The 17,533-nt window shown below is 30.9% G+C and overlaps 1 long non-coding RNA gene across 2 annotated transcripts in view; it reads right to left on the bottom strand.

Moving 5' to 3' along the window:
- Positions 1 to 1,478: 1,478 nt before the first annotated feature.
- The window catches only part of LOC144306002 (uncharacterized), a 183,372-nt gene continuing 167,317 nt past the window's right edge, over positions 1,479 to 17,533 (bottom strand). For both annotated transcript variants that reach the window (XR_013373037.1, XR_013373036.1), the window contains exons 4-5: positions 12,843 to 12,934; positions 1,479 to 2,535 (exon numbers count right to left, since the gene is read on the bottom strand). This is a non-coding gene — a long non-coding RNA (uncharacterized LOC144306002). The remainder of the gene's footprint in view (positions 2,536 to 12,842; positions 12,935 to 17,533) is intronic.

The following is a 17,533-nucleotide window of genomic DNA, read 5'->3' as shown; positions in this document are numbered from 1 at the left end:
ACTCTTGATTTTCCCTTCCTCCACCTCCCAATCTTCCACCAATCCCTTCTCTCTGCCAGTCCTCGTTGGTAAGTGCAAAGATCATCAAGCTCCTCGTTCAACACAGTGGAACCAAGAAATGAGAAAAATATCCAAAATCAATGAGGAAAGTGACCTACAGAAAATTCTTTTTCATTCTTGTTATTAATGGTCATTAATCAGCAGAGAGACTCTTAACTAATTGAGAAGTAGCTTCTTTGCTGCTGTTGATGTAATTGAGATTTTTTTTTCTTACCATGACATATCACTCAGCAATGAAATTCCATGAGAACAGATATGATCTTTCTGTTTGTCCACTGCATGTGTCCCCCGATACTTAAAAAGAGCCTAGACCACATCAGAAGGTCAGCACAATGTAGTGAATAAATAGATGAATGAATAAACCCTAATTCATTAGTGCAACAAACCATGGGCAAAATATGACATTCTAATATTTAATTTAAAATAACATGTTCTGGCTGGCTTAGTTTTTTGTTGGAAGTTTAAAACTCATTATTTCAATGAGGATGAATATCAAATAATCAGAAAACTCATATGGCATGCATATATCTCAATATTTTAATCACCAAAAATATTTTACTTCTAGGTTTATATCACCTTCATTGATGTCAATGTATATTATCTATCAAAATTTATCCAAAATATTTTCAAAGTAATAAAAGTTTATGAATCAAAGATCCTCTGTATGTCTTTAGCCTTTGTTGTATTAAGAAACTTAAGATTCCATTTAAATGTTTGAGATTATGCATAATACGCAAATAGCTGAGTGACCAACAGATGATCTATATAATTGATTGTTTTTCATTTTAACTAAATAATGATATGAATATAATTAAGGTCATCGTATTCTGAAACATATACTGAGGATAAAAGAAAGATTTTCTAAGTAGATTTACAGATAATACTAGAAAGATGAAAGAGACATCCAAAAAAAATAAAAATAAAAATTAAAATTAAAAAAAAGAGACATCCATATGTCCAAAATAAAATAGGATATTTCTAAAAGCTTTCTGCAGAATAATTAAAGTAAACAGCAACTTAATCTTTAAGTTACTGAATTTAGAGCAGAATAAGTGGTAACAGTTTGGCACGGGAAGACTAAAAACAGACTCACTGCAATATGAACTCAGAAGCGATGTGTGTATTTAACATGATCGTGTCGACTATGTTCAATTGAATTTTGAGAATCATGTTTTAATTAACAGATTGATTACCTCTGATAAAGCTACAGCCTTGAATGCCAAATTCAGTTTTTCTGTCCATGACAGCAAGATATTTTATAGCAAATGTAGTGCTGAACAAAATGTGATGTCTCATGGCTATACTTTCTCCATTATCTCTCAGAATATTTGGAACAACATTTTCTAACCATAAACAATTTGAGAATATTTATATTTTCCTCTTCTTCGCATTTTTGCAAAGGCTGCAGGACACAAATATACGTAATTAAGATAGTTTAATTTAAAACACATTAAGTTACCTTTTATTGCATATTCAAATAGAAGAATTATGTAGTTAACTTGACATTTATCTAGATCTCTGTTCCTAAGTGATTAGTAGTTATCAATAATTTTCACAGTAATTCAGTTGCATTTAAAAAAAGCTGTTATGACTATTTCACTTGATCTGACTGTAGCAAATCAATATTAATCTAATTATAGGGGGAAAGACTATTTGACATAGATTGTTAGTCTTCCAAGATAATATTTAGCTCAAATACTAGAAGAAAGTAAACATTAAAAAATCTAATTTTAACTAAATTAACCACCTTTGACTTTGACTATAATTTAGCCGGCACTGATATAATGAGAAACTATAATGAATTTCTTTCTCAATTTGATTGTATTTCAACAAATATTCCTATCAATAACTCAGCTCTTTTTTTTTTTTTCTGATTGAAATGATTCTTTTGTCAGAGAACAATCTATTCATTTCGAACTATCTACAAAAAAACTGATAATAGTTCAGTTGTCCTTTAGAGACAGCTTGGTACTCATTCATATTCACAAAATTGGCATTTTGTGTTTTATTCTTGAGTTTCAGAAGGCAGATGACTTTCTGACTCATGTTCTTAACAAAAAATAAAATAGAGAACAAGTTATAAGATAAATTAACTGGTGTTCTTTTCAAACGCAGCCACTCCAGCCTGATGTAAAATGTATCTTAGCTTTATGGGCTGACGTATAAAATATTAAATAAATCAACCTGATCAAATGTGATATAGGTAATGAAAAACTTTTCCTAATACATGTATTCTTTTTCATTTAAACATATATCGATAAATTAAAAATAAATTTCCTATTATCTACCCTCAAATATCTTATCTTTAATTATCATATTATCATTACTAAATGTTATATTTTCAAGTACTTGAATATTTTTTCATATTTCTGCCCTCAGGCAACGTTGAAAATAAATCTCAGATCACATCAGCCTGTGATAACTTTAACAGAGTTCTCTGTCGTCGTCTTCAAGTTCATGCAGGCAAAACTCAACCTTAAAGCAAAACAAAATAAAATAAAAAAAATTAACTGTGACTTTCTTAAGCTTTTAGAAACTTAAAGAAGAAATATTAGTAGCCAAAACAATACATGAAAGAGTGTTCTATCTCACCACAGTGCAAAGAAAGAAAAGTCAAATCAACATTGTGACATGATTCCTTATTTAAACTTAGGGCTTAGAAAACGACTCCCAGCTTTTTGAGACTACAGGGAATATTAACTCCTTTTATTGCTGGCAACTCTGCTGAGGAGAACAGTGTGAAGACTTAAAAAACTATTTATACCCTGATAAACAATTCAAACTTTAAGAAGCCACAATAAAAATAGTGTAGTTTACCTAAAAAATGTTGGCAATGTTGTTCATTATAATATTATTTATGATTAGAAGGGCACCTGGGTGGCTCAGTCAGTTAAGCATCAGACTCTTGATTTTGACTCAGGTCATGACCTCAGGGATCTGGGATCGAGCATTGTGTGGGACCCATGCTCAGCAGAGTCTGCTTGAGATTTTCTCCCTCTCCCTCTCCATCTGCGCCTCCCCCTGCTTGTACTTTCTCTTTCTCTCTCTCTGAAAAAAATACGTAAATCTTTAAAAATATATATTGTTTATAATTACAGTGAATAGGAATGTACATCATTCATATTTCCAAAGTGTCTCAGTTTGCACTATAGATTCATGGTTACAATATTTATAATGACAATACTTTAAAAAATGTAAATCACCTAAAAATATAGGTAATCTTAAATGTCAATTTACATTTAAAATCAAATTACCCTGATAATTTGTTCAGGGTAATACAAAGTACTATTAAAATAGCTATATTGTATCAAGGAAAATATTAGCATTATAGGCTAAATTATCTTTTAAATGTGCATTTGTACACAGTATAATAATATCTAGATAATCTCATTAAAATAATAATCATGGTTAATCAATTATTGAAGTACAAAAATTAGGTCATTTTTTATCATTTTTACAAACTACGTTTATTATCTTTGTAAAAGATCAATTTTACAAAGAAGGACAAATAGGAGAATATTTAGAAATATTATCTGTTAGTTAATAGTTGTGCTTAATAATGATTGCTCAATTAAAATTAAACTTTAATAAGAATTAATAGAAAACTATTTGCATTCCATCCTGAATTGATGATTTGGGTACCAAATAACCGATGTTAACTGATGTTCGTATTAACTCCTGCTACATTCATGTATTTAAGACATGCCATGTACTTACTTTACAAAACCAGAAGGAAATAAGAATTCAAAGAATGAGCAAGACTTATGTCTTCAAGTATTTCAAGAAGCAGACTTTGAAAGACATCTTTCATTGAGATAACATTTAGTTGAGAACTGGAAGACATACAACCTCCTCAAATAAGAATTCCATGTGGGAAAACAGCTTAGTCATGGCTATAGCAAGTGCAAGGTAAGTTGCAGGATTGTTGAGTGAAATACAGACTGTGTTTTCAGGATGTGGGAAGAAAGACATTTGGCAAAGTGGGTCTAGGTTCGCTCTTAGGGAAGGTCACCTATATACTGATGATTATATAAAGGAAATGTACACCCTGGAGCTCAGTTAGTAGAGTGCAATGGAAGCAGAACTGATTTAATGAAGATGGGTCAGCTTCTTGCATATCATGGAGGAAACTGAAACAGAAGAGTCTCCTTGGACAGCCTTTTAGAACTTTGGCAAATGTTGAGTCCCTAAACCAGGAGTGTGGAAATTAAAGGCAGGGCATTGGTTTCAGAGACAATGCATGGATGGACTATGAGATTGTATAACCATCTCAATTTTGGAGATTAGGGGAAAAGAAACAAAAGCTCGTCCCTGCTTTTTAAACTTCAAGAGTCATTTGAAAACCTAGGTGTGATTTAGTGTCTGCAGTCATAAGAATGAGAAGGATTTGTAACGAAAATTAGAAATCTGTCACAAGAAAGCGACGGTTGAAGATATAAAATTAAAATTATATTAAGAGAGATATAGCCTGAGAAATGCTGGAACAAGATAGCCAAGTATTGAAAATAATAGTGACCCGACTTTAGAATCGGTAGCATGCACAACCTATTCCCTCCCTAAATAATTCTGAACTCTTTTGCTCTCTATTTCTCTGCTTACAAACTGGAGAAACACTTTATGGAAAAATAAAGGAAACTGATGAGGTTGGTCACTCCAATTAGTTGAAGGTTTCTTTAAAAGTACCTGATGCAATGGTTTTGTGTAACGATATGCCTGTCACCATATAAATTTTTTTAAATCTAATGAGTCAAGTTTTATTTATTGTAGTGTGCGTCCGTGGACACTCACACATTTCTATTGCTCTTTGGAGTTATTCCTGGTTACTAAATATCTCATGAGTCAGAATGCAGATAAAGGAATCGGTAAGTAGAAAGTAGTTTGAACTTTGAGTCTCATGATTTTATTATGGTTCTCAATGTCTTCTGTTGAGCCTAAGAAATTTCTCTAGGTTATTCCTCCTAGAAATTGTGATGTTCTAGTATAACGAAAGCAAAGTTTTATTCTTTTAGTTTCACCAGGGCTGTCATGCCAACATTTTTTTTTGTGCCAACATTTTTAAAAAGCTCCTAGTTTATTGTTGCTGTTGTTTTTCAGTTTTGTATGCTCTTAATGGTACTAATTACATATTCTACTTCATTGCTTTGGTCCAAAAAATTGGAATTCATAATTATAAATCTTTTAATGTGTGTGTAACTTGGCATGCTTATTATATTTTGGATGCTTTTCTTGGATATTTTCTGTCACCTACCTAGAGCTCCATTTTTAGTAATGAAAGCAGAGATGAGGATTATTTATTATGCATTCAGGTATCTTTTATAAATTTATTTTTTTCACAGTGGATTCATATGTACAGAATATAGTCTAGGCAGCATTTTGATAAGTTATTTTAGGTCTATATATGGCTGTTTTTGTGAGACAAGTTAGTAGTAGGCCTTTTGAGCCTATGAATAACAAAAGGTGTGTTCTGCAAAGAAAGATGTAGTTTGGAAAATTCCAGGAACATTTTATTATTAAGTATGGATGCAAATTCCTGAATGACTCTTATCTTAAAATATCAACTCTTCCCTGATGGCACTGGAAGTTAGTCATAAATACATATAATGAGATATAAAAATGAACACAATTACCTATTAGAAATAGCATAAATTATGCCAAACCAAGACAATGATTATATATACAGTGATTTTTTACTTCATATATATGTATATATAAACATATATGTACACATATATTTTTATATGTTTATATGCATGTGTACATTTTTATAATAAAATACAAAGTGTATATTTTGACATAGGCATATGAAAAATATATTTTTAAATAAATTAAAGCAATAATCAAAAATATATTTGTAATTAAAAGGTCTTAAATAGACTGAAAATACATAGAAAACTAATAGTGGTGGCTTTTGATGTATGACTGACACAAATATGACAGAGGATGGGGAACAAATGATATCTCATGAAAATGAAAAAGATTACCACTCAATATTTTAGAGTTTACATGTAAATATATCCTTTAGGGTATCTAAAAAATAAAATAAAAATTTATTTTCTCTTAAACAAATTAAGTAATATGTATCTAAAATTAAAGTTTTATTCAAAAAATAAACTTTTATTCTATGTATTTAAAAGTAACATGCATAATATATTCTTAAGATATATATATTAACTTTACATGGAATCTAACCATCTCACTCTAATTTTAAGATATCAATTTAATGTGGAAGGAATTTAAAAACTATATTTTACTCTCAGTAAATCTTGAACTTTTCAACTAATTTTGAGTTACTGTTTTCTGAAACCTCTGCCATGACAAACTCATTATCTTGGGGATTTACAGTACGTTATTACAAACTTAATCCCAAATTCCCAAATTTCTTTATATTATATATTTATTTACATAAAATAAGGTTGAAAATAGTAATACATTTTATAATATTGTAAATTTTATCAATCTAATATCTTAAATCCTATTCAAATAAATCACTAAGCCTATTATAATAAGTATCCTTTTTTGCTTATTTCTCACTTTCTTTTCATTCCAAAGATTTACTGTGCTATAATTTACTTGATATATCTTTTTATTCAAATATATATGAATTAAAGCATTTGCCTCTATGCATTTACAAAGAGTAAAATATACCATGAATGTTCTATTTGTCAGTTTAATTTTTATATATCTATTATTTTGTTTTTGAGAATTTTAGTGATTATTTTCTCGCAGAACCTATTTTTATATGAGTTATAGTGTAATAGATAATAATTGGGTTCTTGAATTAAACAACCCTGTTCAACTTTTGCTTTTCTATGTGCTAATAACCATGTAATCTTTAAAAGATATTGTGATGATTGAATGAAATAATCTGTGAGCCATTTAATATTATTTCAGTTTCAGTATACATAAAATCAGTGCCCTTATTTTTAGTAATAATAACATTACTTTCAATTCATGAGTATGATTTCCATTTAAAATTGATATTTCTCTTTCATGAGTTATTCATGAAACATATGTATGTCTGATTAATGGCTACTTTAGGGTGGAGACAAAAATGACATTATTGATAAGAAAAGGTGAATGCACTACTTTTAAAACAAGACAATTACTTTAATAAAACTCTAAGATATGTCAGGAAAATAATTCGAATTGTGCTTTATCATTTGTTTTTATCTCTTAAGTATTTCCATGATGGGTTACAATGAGAAACAGTATAGCAATGAGAAAATGTTTTAATATTTACTTTGTTACTAGTCACCTAGAAGATTATTCTTGGAAACCATGATGTTGGACAAAAGTTTTAAAGAACAGGGATATCATCCTACACATCTCTGAAATACATCATTGCTTTTTGGCTCCTTATCTGTTTGGGGTTTTAATTCTTGTAATATTTGTATAATTTCTTATCCTGCTTTTTGATCAGTTGGAGAGTTTTTTCTTGCATGTTATAGATTAGCTTTTTTTTTTTTTGACAGATTTCTCTGGCAAAAGATTCAAATTTAAAGTCACTTGTGTGGACAGAAAGACAACAGTTGACAGAGCAACAAACTATTGTGTTTGTGCCTAATATGTACACATTGAGATGAAGACTGTACCTGCTTCCCTAAACCAGCATTATTTTCTTGTTACAACAAATCGTATAATTCTTGTACTTCCAAGTCTTGATGGTGGCTTCCTATATAAAGAAACTGCATAAATGTAAGTTGTGGAAATGACTAAAATCTCTTGTGTACCTTTGAGCAACTATTTAACCTACCTAAGAAGCAATTACCTCATTTGTAACTGAATTAATTTGAGTTAAAAGATCTGTAAATTCTTTTTTGGTTCCAAAGTTCTAGAATTAAAAAAAAAATGTATTAAAGGGCTGCTCTTATGAGCTAATATGCTGATTGGCCTCTGTGGTCCCATTCTAAAAGATAATTATTTAAAAAGATAATTTTTGAACTTCATTAGAAAGTATGCATAGGGAATGAATGTGAAAGTTGAGTATACATCAAGTTATAATCCATATCTACATTGCTCTTCCTCAATTCTCTTAGAGCCTTTTGAGTATATACTAGCTCACTATGTAAATAAGAAAAATAGGATTCTTCAATCTTAGTGAGGTCTTTTAAGTGTGTATGTTTATATTTTTAATACAGAATAATGCTTATTTTTGGAAAATATTTACCTTTACCATTTCTTCAAATAACAGACCACAGACCATCAGTTTCTCCTAATCACCACAAAGTTGTGTAGTGGGAATAATAAGACAAAAGATGTCAAACAAATGCTTCCAATAAAATTTCTTCTAAAATTAATGAGAAAGACCCTCTGGACTCTGGAGCTATGATACTGAAAGAACATGAATCTGGTTTCTGTTCATTGCTCATGTTGTTTTTGTCTTACAAGAAATTTTTGGAGTATCAAATATAAGGCCAATAAAAGAAAAGATGAGCTGGAAGAGGAAACAACAGAAATACATAATTGGGATAATCACATTTAAGCTCTGAATCCAATTTTTCTTAAAAACAGTCACATCAACTTCTATTCTTCCATGGTATATTGAGATAAGTTTTTAAATTTTATGGATTATTTTTTAGCATGAGTCCATTTGGGTTAGAGCTCCAGTAACTAAAGGAATTATAATTCTCCCTAGTATAAATATGTACATGTACACCAGGTATAAATTTTGTTTAAAAGTATAATTTGTTAATTTCAGTCTTTCAGTCCATATGAGCATATGTTTAGAAGTTTGTTGAACAATTATCTATTAGGACAACAATCTTAAATATTAGTTTAAATAGACAAGTACTCATGTTATGTGGAGGGTGTAGAAGGAACAATGTACATTTATATAGAGATGATTTTTCAAGTTGTTCAGGGTTAAAAAAAAAAAAGAATCAATCTCCCGTGGTATCTTTCACCTGTAATAAATCTAAAATTGTATTTAAAAAAATAACAAGAAAAATTTAATATAGATAAACTTTTCTATCCTCCACAAATATTTACAGATCATGAAGTAGTTGCAGTAATGAAAAACAATGCTCTCCTAGCTACATAAATCACACATTCCTTCAGGGAAGAGAGACATACCACTATTTAGTAGTCTAATATCACCCTCTACATTAGAGATCAATTAATTATTTTATGACCACCATGATGGAAATAATTGCTCCAAAGAAATTATAGCAAAGTATGTTGTACATTTTCATAATATAGTAATTTGAAAAGGTAGACTCAGCTGTTTACTGAGTGGTCTCCCAGGTGGATAGTACCATGTGTCTAAATGTATCAAAGACAACAAACACATTAATTGATAAGTAAGTTAATATACTCTCAGAGAAACATGGAGAGCACAGCATGTTAATATTAAAGAATATTTATTCTGCTCTCCATCTGTGACTATTTTCTTAGTCTTTATCCACATAAGTAATATATTGAGACCTCATAAAACAAAATGTCTCTCTTTTTTTTTGTAATTTACCCCCTGTGTGCCTTCGAAATAGAATATTAATTATGATGGTTTTACAATTCAGAGTTTTAAAACTGAGGAATCAGAATATGTAACACTTAAAGCATAATTTTTTCAATAATCCATATTTAAATAATTCAGTAATGAAAAACTGCAATGAAAATTCACAGATAAAAAAAGAAAATTCACAGATTATGTTTAAGAAACTACACATGTCATAGGTTAACAAAGGAATTCATAATTAAGTTAAAATAGCTGAAATCAATTAACTAAAGAGAAATGAAAAATGTGGTTACTAAATCTCTCGCTAAATTAAAAATAAAATAAAGTGACAAGTTGATTGAAGATCAAATTATTCATAGAAAAGATTGTTGTGGGGTTTTTTAAAAGATTTTATTTATTCATGAGAGACTCAGAAAGAGAGGAGGAGACATAGGCAGAGGGAGAAACAGGCTACCTGCGGGAAGCGTGATGCAGGACTTGATCCCAGGACCCAAGGATGATGACCTGAGTCAAAGGCAGATGCTCAACCACTGAGGCACCCAGGTGCCCCAACCCTTTATTAAGCATAGAAAAGATTGTTAAAAATAAAAAGGTCTGTATGATAAAGAACATTTAGCGTAGCAATCTAGAGAAAAGAACTGGATTATTATATTTAGACAAATTTTATCAGGGTTTTTCCTTTACTTAGAAGAAGGCTTGGAAATTCCTGGTTCCATCACACCACAAAGAAACCCCATCCCTGGTAAGCAGTCACTTCCTGCATCTCCCTACCCTAATCCTTTGGAAGCTACTAGTCTGCTACAAACTACTAGTCTTTACAAACATACATTTTCTGCATATTGCATTATAAATGCAATCACATAATATGTGCTCCTTGATGTCTAGATTATTTTACTTAGCATAATGTTTTCAGGGTTAATCATGTTGCAGCCTGTAGCAGTATTTCATTGCTTTTTATGGCTGGATAATATTCCACTGTACCACCATATTGTTATCTGTTTATCCATTTATCAACTAGTTGATATTTATTTGGCTTGTTCTAGCTTTAGGCTATTGTGAATAGCATAGCTATGAACATTCTTTTACAAATGTGTGATCAAAAATCTACAATTTTTTAAAGCATAGACTAGAAAGAAAATTGCCAGGTCATACGGTAATTCTATGTTTCATAGAATTCTAGATTGGCTAGATTCTAGAGTGGCTATGCCACTCCCTCTCCCTCTGCCCCCTGCTCCTATTATCTCTCTCTCATTCTCTCTATCTCAAATAAGCAAATAAATTTTAAATACTGGTATAAATTCTTCTACAAATGTTTTAAAAAATTGTAAACCATCTCATCCTGGATTTTTTTTTTTATTTTTATTTTTTTTTGCTGGGGATTCTGAATACTGATTCAACCATTTTAATTTTTATAAGTCTGTTTAATTTTTTTCTTTTTATTCTTAAGACAGTTCTGACAGTTTGTGTCATTCTACATCTTTTATTCTGTTTCTTCTAAGATATTTAGTTTGTTGGTATACAAGTGTTCATAGTAGTCTCTTCCAATCCTTTCAACTTCCATAAGGTTAGTGGTAATGTCCATATGATTATTTCTGATTTAGTAATTGGAACCTTCATTCTTAGGCAAATCTATCTAAAGCTACAACAATTTGTTGACCTTTTCAAAGAACAAACTTTTGCTTTCATTATTAGTATATTATCTCTACTGTTCTAGTGTCTATTTCATGTAGAGTCTTTTATTTTATTTTATTTTTGCTACTAGCTTTGGTATTAATTTTGCCTTTCTTTTTATAGGTTCTTATGAAGTAAAGTTAGGTTATTGATTTGAGCTTTCTTTTTAGAAGATTTTATTTATTTATTTGACAGAGAAAGGAGAGAGAAAGCAAGCATAGACAGAGGACTGGCAGAGGGGGAGGGAAAAGTAGTCTCCCCACTGAGCAGAGAGCCTGACCTATTGAGGATCAATCCCAGGACCCTGGGATCATGACCTGAGCTGAAGGCAGATGCTTAACTGACTGAGCCACCCAGGTGCCCCTGAAATTTCTTTTAAATGTCAGGGCTTATAGCTCTGAATTTCTCTCAGAGCACTACTTTTGCAATGCTCCATAATATTTGGTATATATTTTAGTTATTATTCATTTCATAATCTGTCTTTTGATTTATGCTTTGACTCATCGTTTGTCTAAAAGTTTAACTTCCACATATTTGTGACATTTTTCAGTGTTTCTTCTGTCCTAGATTTGTAGTTTTATTCCATTGTGTATGTTTGTGTGTGTGTGTGTGTGTGTGTCCTATCCTATGGTCTACCCTGGAGAATGTTCTATGTGTACTTGAGAAAAAAAAATGTGTATATTATCCTCTTGTTAGGTAGAGTGTTATGTGCATGTTTGGTAGAACTGGTTAGTTGGTGGAGTTGTTCAAGTCCTTTATTCTCTTAGTGATCTTGAGTCTAGTTTTTCTGTCCATCACTGAAAGTGGGATGTGGAAGTCTCTGAGTATTATTTAAATAGTCCATTTCTCCCTTCAAGTCTGTCAACTAGTGCTGCATGTATTTTTTGGCTCCATTGTTTGTGTACAAGTTTAGAATTATTATATTTTCTTTATGGAATGGCTCATTAGAAGTATATAATATCCCTTTCTGTCTTTTATAACTATTTTTAACTTAGAGTCTCTTGTCTGATATTGGAATAACCATTGCAGGTCACCTTTAGTTACCATTTTCATGGAATATCTTTTTCATTCATTCACCTTCTATCTATTCATGTCTTGGCATCTAAAGTAAGTCTCTTGAAGACAGCATAGCTGGATCAAGTTTATTTTTTGGTGTTTTTACTTTTTTTACCCCAATCAGCCATTTTCTAACTTTTGATTAGTTTATTCCACTTGCATTAAAGCAGTTGCTGACAGGGAAGCTCTTATTTATGCCATTTTTATATTTTTTCTATATGCCATTTTTTGTTTGTTTCTCCATTCCCTCATATTTTCCTTTAACTGATTTTTAGTTGAATTTGATTTCCTCCTAATTTTTTTCTATATATATTCTGCATAATTTTCTTAGTGGTCATCTGGGGGTTACAAAACACATCTTAAATTTATAATGAGCCACTTTAAATTAATACCACCTCGCTTCAATAGTTCATAAAATCTCTGTTCCAGTGTATTTTCACACTCCCCTGTGTACCACTGTCAGAAATTACAACTTTATATATTGTGCATGTAGTCACACAAACTCATAATTTCTATTGTACTCATTTGCTTTCAAATCATGTAAAAAAGTCACAAACCAAAACACAACAATACTGGCTTTTATATTTACTTATGTAGTTACCTTTATCAGGGTTCTTTATTCCTTTGGCTTTAAGATTCCATCTTTGCTCTAGGCCCAAACATGAGGTTCATTTTGCTGAATATACCTGTGTACTTAAAAAGAAGGCATGTTGTTTTTGTTAAGATTAGTGGCTCATAAACATCAATTCACTAAAATAGTTGGATATTTTTGTTCAGTTATAAGGTATTAATAATGTGTTATTTTGCTGTTCTATTAATTGCTAATAGAGACATTGAAATCTCCAACTAGATTATTTAATGGTCAATTATCCCTTTGGCTTTCTTAATATATTTTAAAAACTCTATTGGCAAAAACACAATTATGATTATGTTTTTCTAATGGACTCAGGTTTTATCTTTATAATATATACATTTTACTTCTAGCAATTACTGCCTTGAAACATAATTTATCTCATATAAATTCTTCTTTCTTATACTATCTCTTTGCATGGTATAATTTGTCCATCTAGTTTTAGCCTATATATATGTATATATGTATATATATATATATATATACATATGCTATATTAAATATAATATAAAATATGTAAAACATATTCTTACATATGTATAACATAAAATATATAAATATTGAAAACATAGAGCATATTATCAATGCCTCTCTTTAAATAGTCTAGATCTATATTTCATTTTTTTAAATCAATTGTTTAATTCTGCCTTCATTGCCATATAATTTTTAATATGTTTGGTTTCAGGTCTACATTTTATCGTTCATATTGTACTTAACCCCTCAATTTCATGTTTCTATAGTCCTCACTCCTTGTCCTCTTTTGGATTAATTTTTTTTTTTTGCTGTTCTTATAATTAAATTTTGAATTATCTTTAGCATTTATCTATATGTCTTTGCACTACTATTTCAGTGACTGATTTAGGGATTATTATAAACATTCTAAATTCTCATAATTTCTCTAGAGTTAATATTTACCAGTTCACATAAAATTTTAAAAATTTTAAGATTCTAAAATTTTAAAAATTCTGTGCTTTATAAGTCTACTTAATCTCCTCTCCATTTTTCATTCAATAGTTATTATATGTATTAAACCTGCATGCTGTATGTACCTTATAATACATTGCTGTAATTTTTGGTCTTAAAAAACTTCCAAAGACCAAAGACTTCCTTTCTTTCCTTTTGGTCCAAAGACCAAAGACTTTTACTTTCCTTTCAGTCAAGATCTCCTTTAAGTAAAAAAAGAAAATATATTTTAGTGCTCTTTATTTTTTATGAGGTTTCAAGTGTCCATCTCATTTTATTTCTTGGCACCACAATAATTCTCTTTAACATGTGTTTAGAGGAGCTACTCTATGGGAATTCTAAGCATAATCCTTATATTTCATTTAGTCTCACAAAAGATGATAAAAGTGATATTTTAAGGTCTTATGCTTATAATGCAAGTGTTCTAAAATTCAATATTAATATTTTAATATCTTTGGCATTTCCCACCAAATGTGACATGCAACCTCAATAAATATTTGTCCTCTTCAAAACATAGGCATGGGTGCACATATATATTACTAATCAGAAAGCACTGTCTATGTCTTCATTTACACTCACTTGTTAAAGTATTGACAAAAGTTTTAGTTGGAAATGTCCATAAGGTCTTGAACTGACTATATAAGGCATGATTATTTACAAGTATAATTTGTAATATGTATCAGAATTTTTCAAATTTGATTTGCAACTTTTTTTTCTTTGTTTAAAGGATTTCATTTATTTATTTGAGAGAGAGAGAGAGAGAGCACAGGGAGAGAGAGAGTGGGAGAAGCAGACTCTCTGCTGGGTAGAGAGCCTGATGTGGGGCTCAATCCCAGGACCCTGGGATCATGACCTGAGTGTAGCTGAAGGTGGGCGCTTAACCCACTGAGCCACCCACCTTCCCTGATTAACAACTTTCTGATAAGCAAATAAAGTAAAAGAGCAGGGTAAGGATATCTATATCTCCATGGTTGTTTGGCATATATTAGTGGAGCAAAAATTCCTAAATGACAATGACAAACTTGAGGTCAATAACTTTAAAAGCAAAATAAAGTATTGAAAGGAAAAAGAAAATTTAGGGAATGGGGAAATGTATTGGTAGAAAATAGAGTTCTGATAAATGCTTAGTAGAAAATAGAGTTCTGATAAATGCTTAACCACTCACTGAAAAAAAAGTGCATATTTTTGTGCAAAGTTTATTATAAATGTTTCCATAAGGATATATGGTGCATAATTTTAAAATATATATAACCTTCATTTTCCAGGAATCTCAGACTCTCTTTTCCATTCTCTCACCATCCCTCCTGACATGAACACATGGATACACACATACCCAAAATAAAACTTAATTCCTTCCTGTCAATAATAAACTTATGTTCTGAGGTGTATAAGGCTGTAATCAATGTGAAAAGTAACTGATTGCCTTGTACCATGATGCAGATTATGGAAGGGGTGTCAAAATGGAGAAATGATTCATCCTCAGCAACATAAAACTTAGAAAAAAATATTTTCTCTTCCCATATTCTGTGAAATAATTATGTCCCATTTCTGTCGTTAGTTTTGATGAATCCTGGGTTCCTAGTTCAAAAGTAGAAGTCTTGTACAAGTCATACCTCATTTGCTTACTCATGTTTCATGTAGTCCAAACTCATTCAGAATTGCCTCATAATGGAAAAAGAGGTCACCGTGTTCAAATTCTTTCCTTCTTTATTTCTTTTTAAATCTATTTTCTTTCTTTTTTTTAATACTTAGTTACTTATTTGAGAGACACACACACATACACACACAGAGAATGCACGAGCAGGGGGAGAGGCAGAAGGAGAGTAGAGAAAGAGAATCCCTAGCAGACTCCCCACTGAGCAGGGAGCCTGACTTAGGGCTATCGACCAGGACCCAGAGATCATGACCTGAGCCGAAATCAAGAACTGGACAGTTAACTTACTGAGCTATTCAGGTGCCCTATTTTAATCTATTTTCTTCAAGGAAGAAATCCTTTTCAAGGAAGAGCAATGCCACTGAGCTCTTGCATTTGAATGTGGACTGAAATGACTTACAAACTTTCCAAGTCAGTCTTGGAAACTGATTATTATTAATTTATCCTTTTATTTTCATAGTGTAAAAAATTGTATTTGTTAAATATATACAAAAAAATCTTCCGTTCTAGATTTTTATTTTTTGTATTATTCCATGTAATGTGCCCAACTTTTGCTTTTACTTATAATACAGATTTTCTCAATGTTTATGATTATCAGAATAATATCTATGAAATTATTAAGTGGAATATCATCATTTTTTTTCTATCACAATTGATCAGTTTTATATGAGCAGAACAAAATAGAATGTTAGGTTTACTAAGTTCCTGGAATCAGTGCTTTTAAAAACCAGTCTAGATTAAATTTTCACTATTAATAATAAATCAAGAAGAGAACTGAATGAAAGTATTCAAATAAAATCAACATCATTTTGACCATGGTTTGTTCATTGCAGAAGATATAATATATGATTTGGGCTATAGTTATTCATCATAGCAAAAGAGCAATCAATAACACACACTACCCATATATATTAGAGAGAAACTATTATCATTGCCTTATGTATAACTAATATGCATAGATATGTGAAATCAAGTAAAACAACTCCCCAAGGAATGAACAAGGTTTAAATTTTCTTTTTCAACTACATATAATACTTACTTTGGCATGACCTTCTATTAAAGGAAAATATTTTTCAATGAGATATTTATTTCAAATTGGTTATAAAATCATATGAAATGGCAATATTACAGCCAATGAAGAATAGTCACTAGTCAAAGGATCTGTTACAACTTATTTAAAAGTCTTTCCTTAATCTTTTTCAGTGTATATATTTTCCTTTAATCTATCTTAGATAACCTAATCTTCTTAGCTTGTAATATCTACAAAGTAAACTGTGGTTCAAAAATTTCATTGTTTTTTTAACATAAATCAAAATGTGAAATATTTCAAAAACTTTAGTGGGACGCCCAGGTGGCTAAGCCTTTGGCTTAGATTGTGATCCCAGAGTTCTGGGATCTAGTCCCTCATCGGCCTCCCTGCCTGGAGCCTGCTTCTCCCTTTGCCTATGTCTCTGCCTCTGTCTCTGTCTCTCTCATGTATAAATAAATAAAATCCTTTAAAAATTAGCATTTTTCATCCCCACAGAACTACTGAAAAATAGTAATTCATTTAACCAAATGAATATATAAATAACATTCAAATAAACAATCATGATGCCTTGTCTAAAACACTTTATAACTAGTCCAACAATTGTATTTTCCAAAATATAAATATAATTTAAGGCTGAACCATCATTCCAAACTCTTTATATAAAGTATCAAAAACTGGGATCCCTGGGTGGCGCAGCGGTTTAGCGCCTGCCTTTGGCCCAGGGCGTGATCTTGGAGACCCAGGATCGAATCCCACGTCGGGCTCCCGGTGCATGGAGCCTGCTTCTCCCTCTGCCTGTGTCTCTGCCTCTCTCTCTCTCTCTCTGTGACTATCATAAATAAATAAAAATTAAAAAAAAAAAGTATCAAAAACTCTCAAAATTTGGAAGCAATTTATACTTGAAAACATGAGTTCTCTAGGCAGGTTTTGAGAAGGTTACTTGTAAAGTTTTTTGGACATACAAATGAGAGTAAGTATAATGTATTGCAGCTTTGCCCTTATATTTATTGACAG

The sequence above is a fragment of the Canis aureus genome, chromosome 36 (genome assembly GCF_053574225.1).
Source record: "Canis aureus isolate CA01 chromosome 36, VMU_Caureus_v.1.0, whole genome shotgun sequence".
In the NCBI taxonomy this organism is placed as follows: domain Eukaryota; kingdom Metazoa; phylum Chordata; class Mammalia; order Carnivora; family Canidae; genus Canis; species Canis aureus.
Note: the sequence above shows the minus strand (reverse complement) of the source record. Positions and strands in the feature narration are given on the sequence as shown.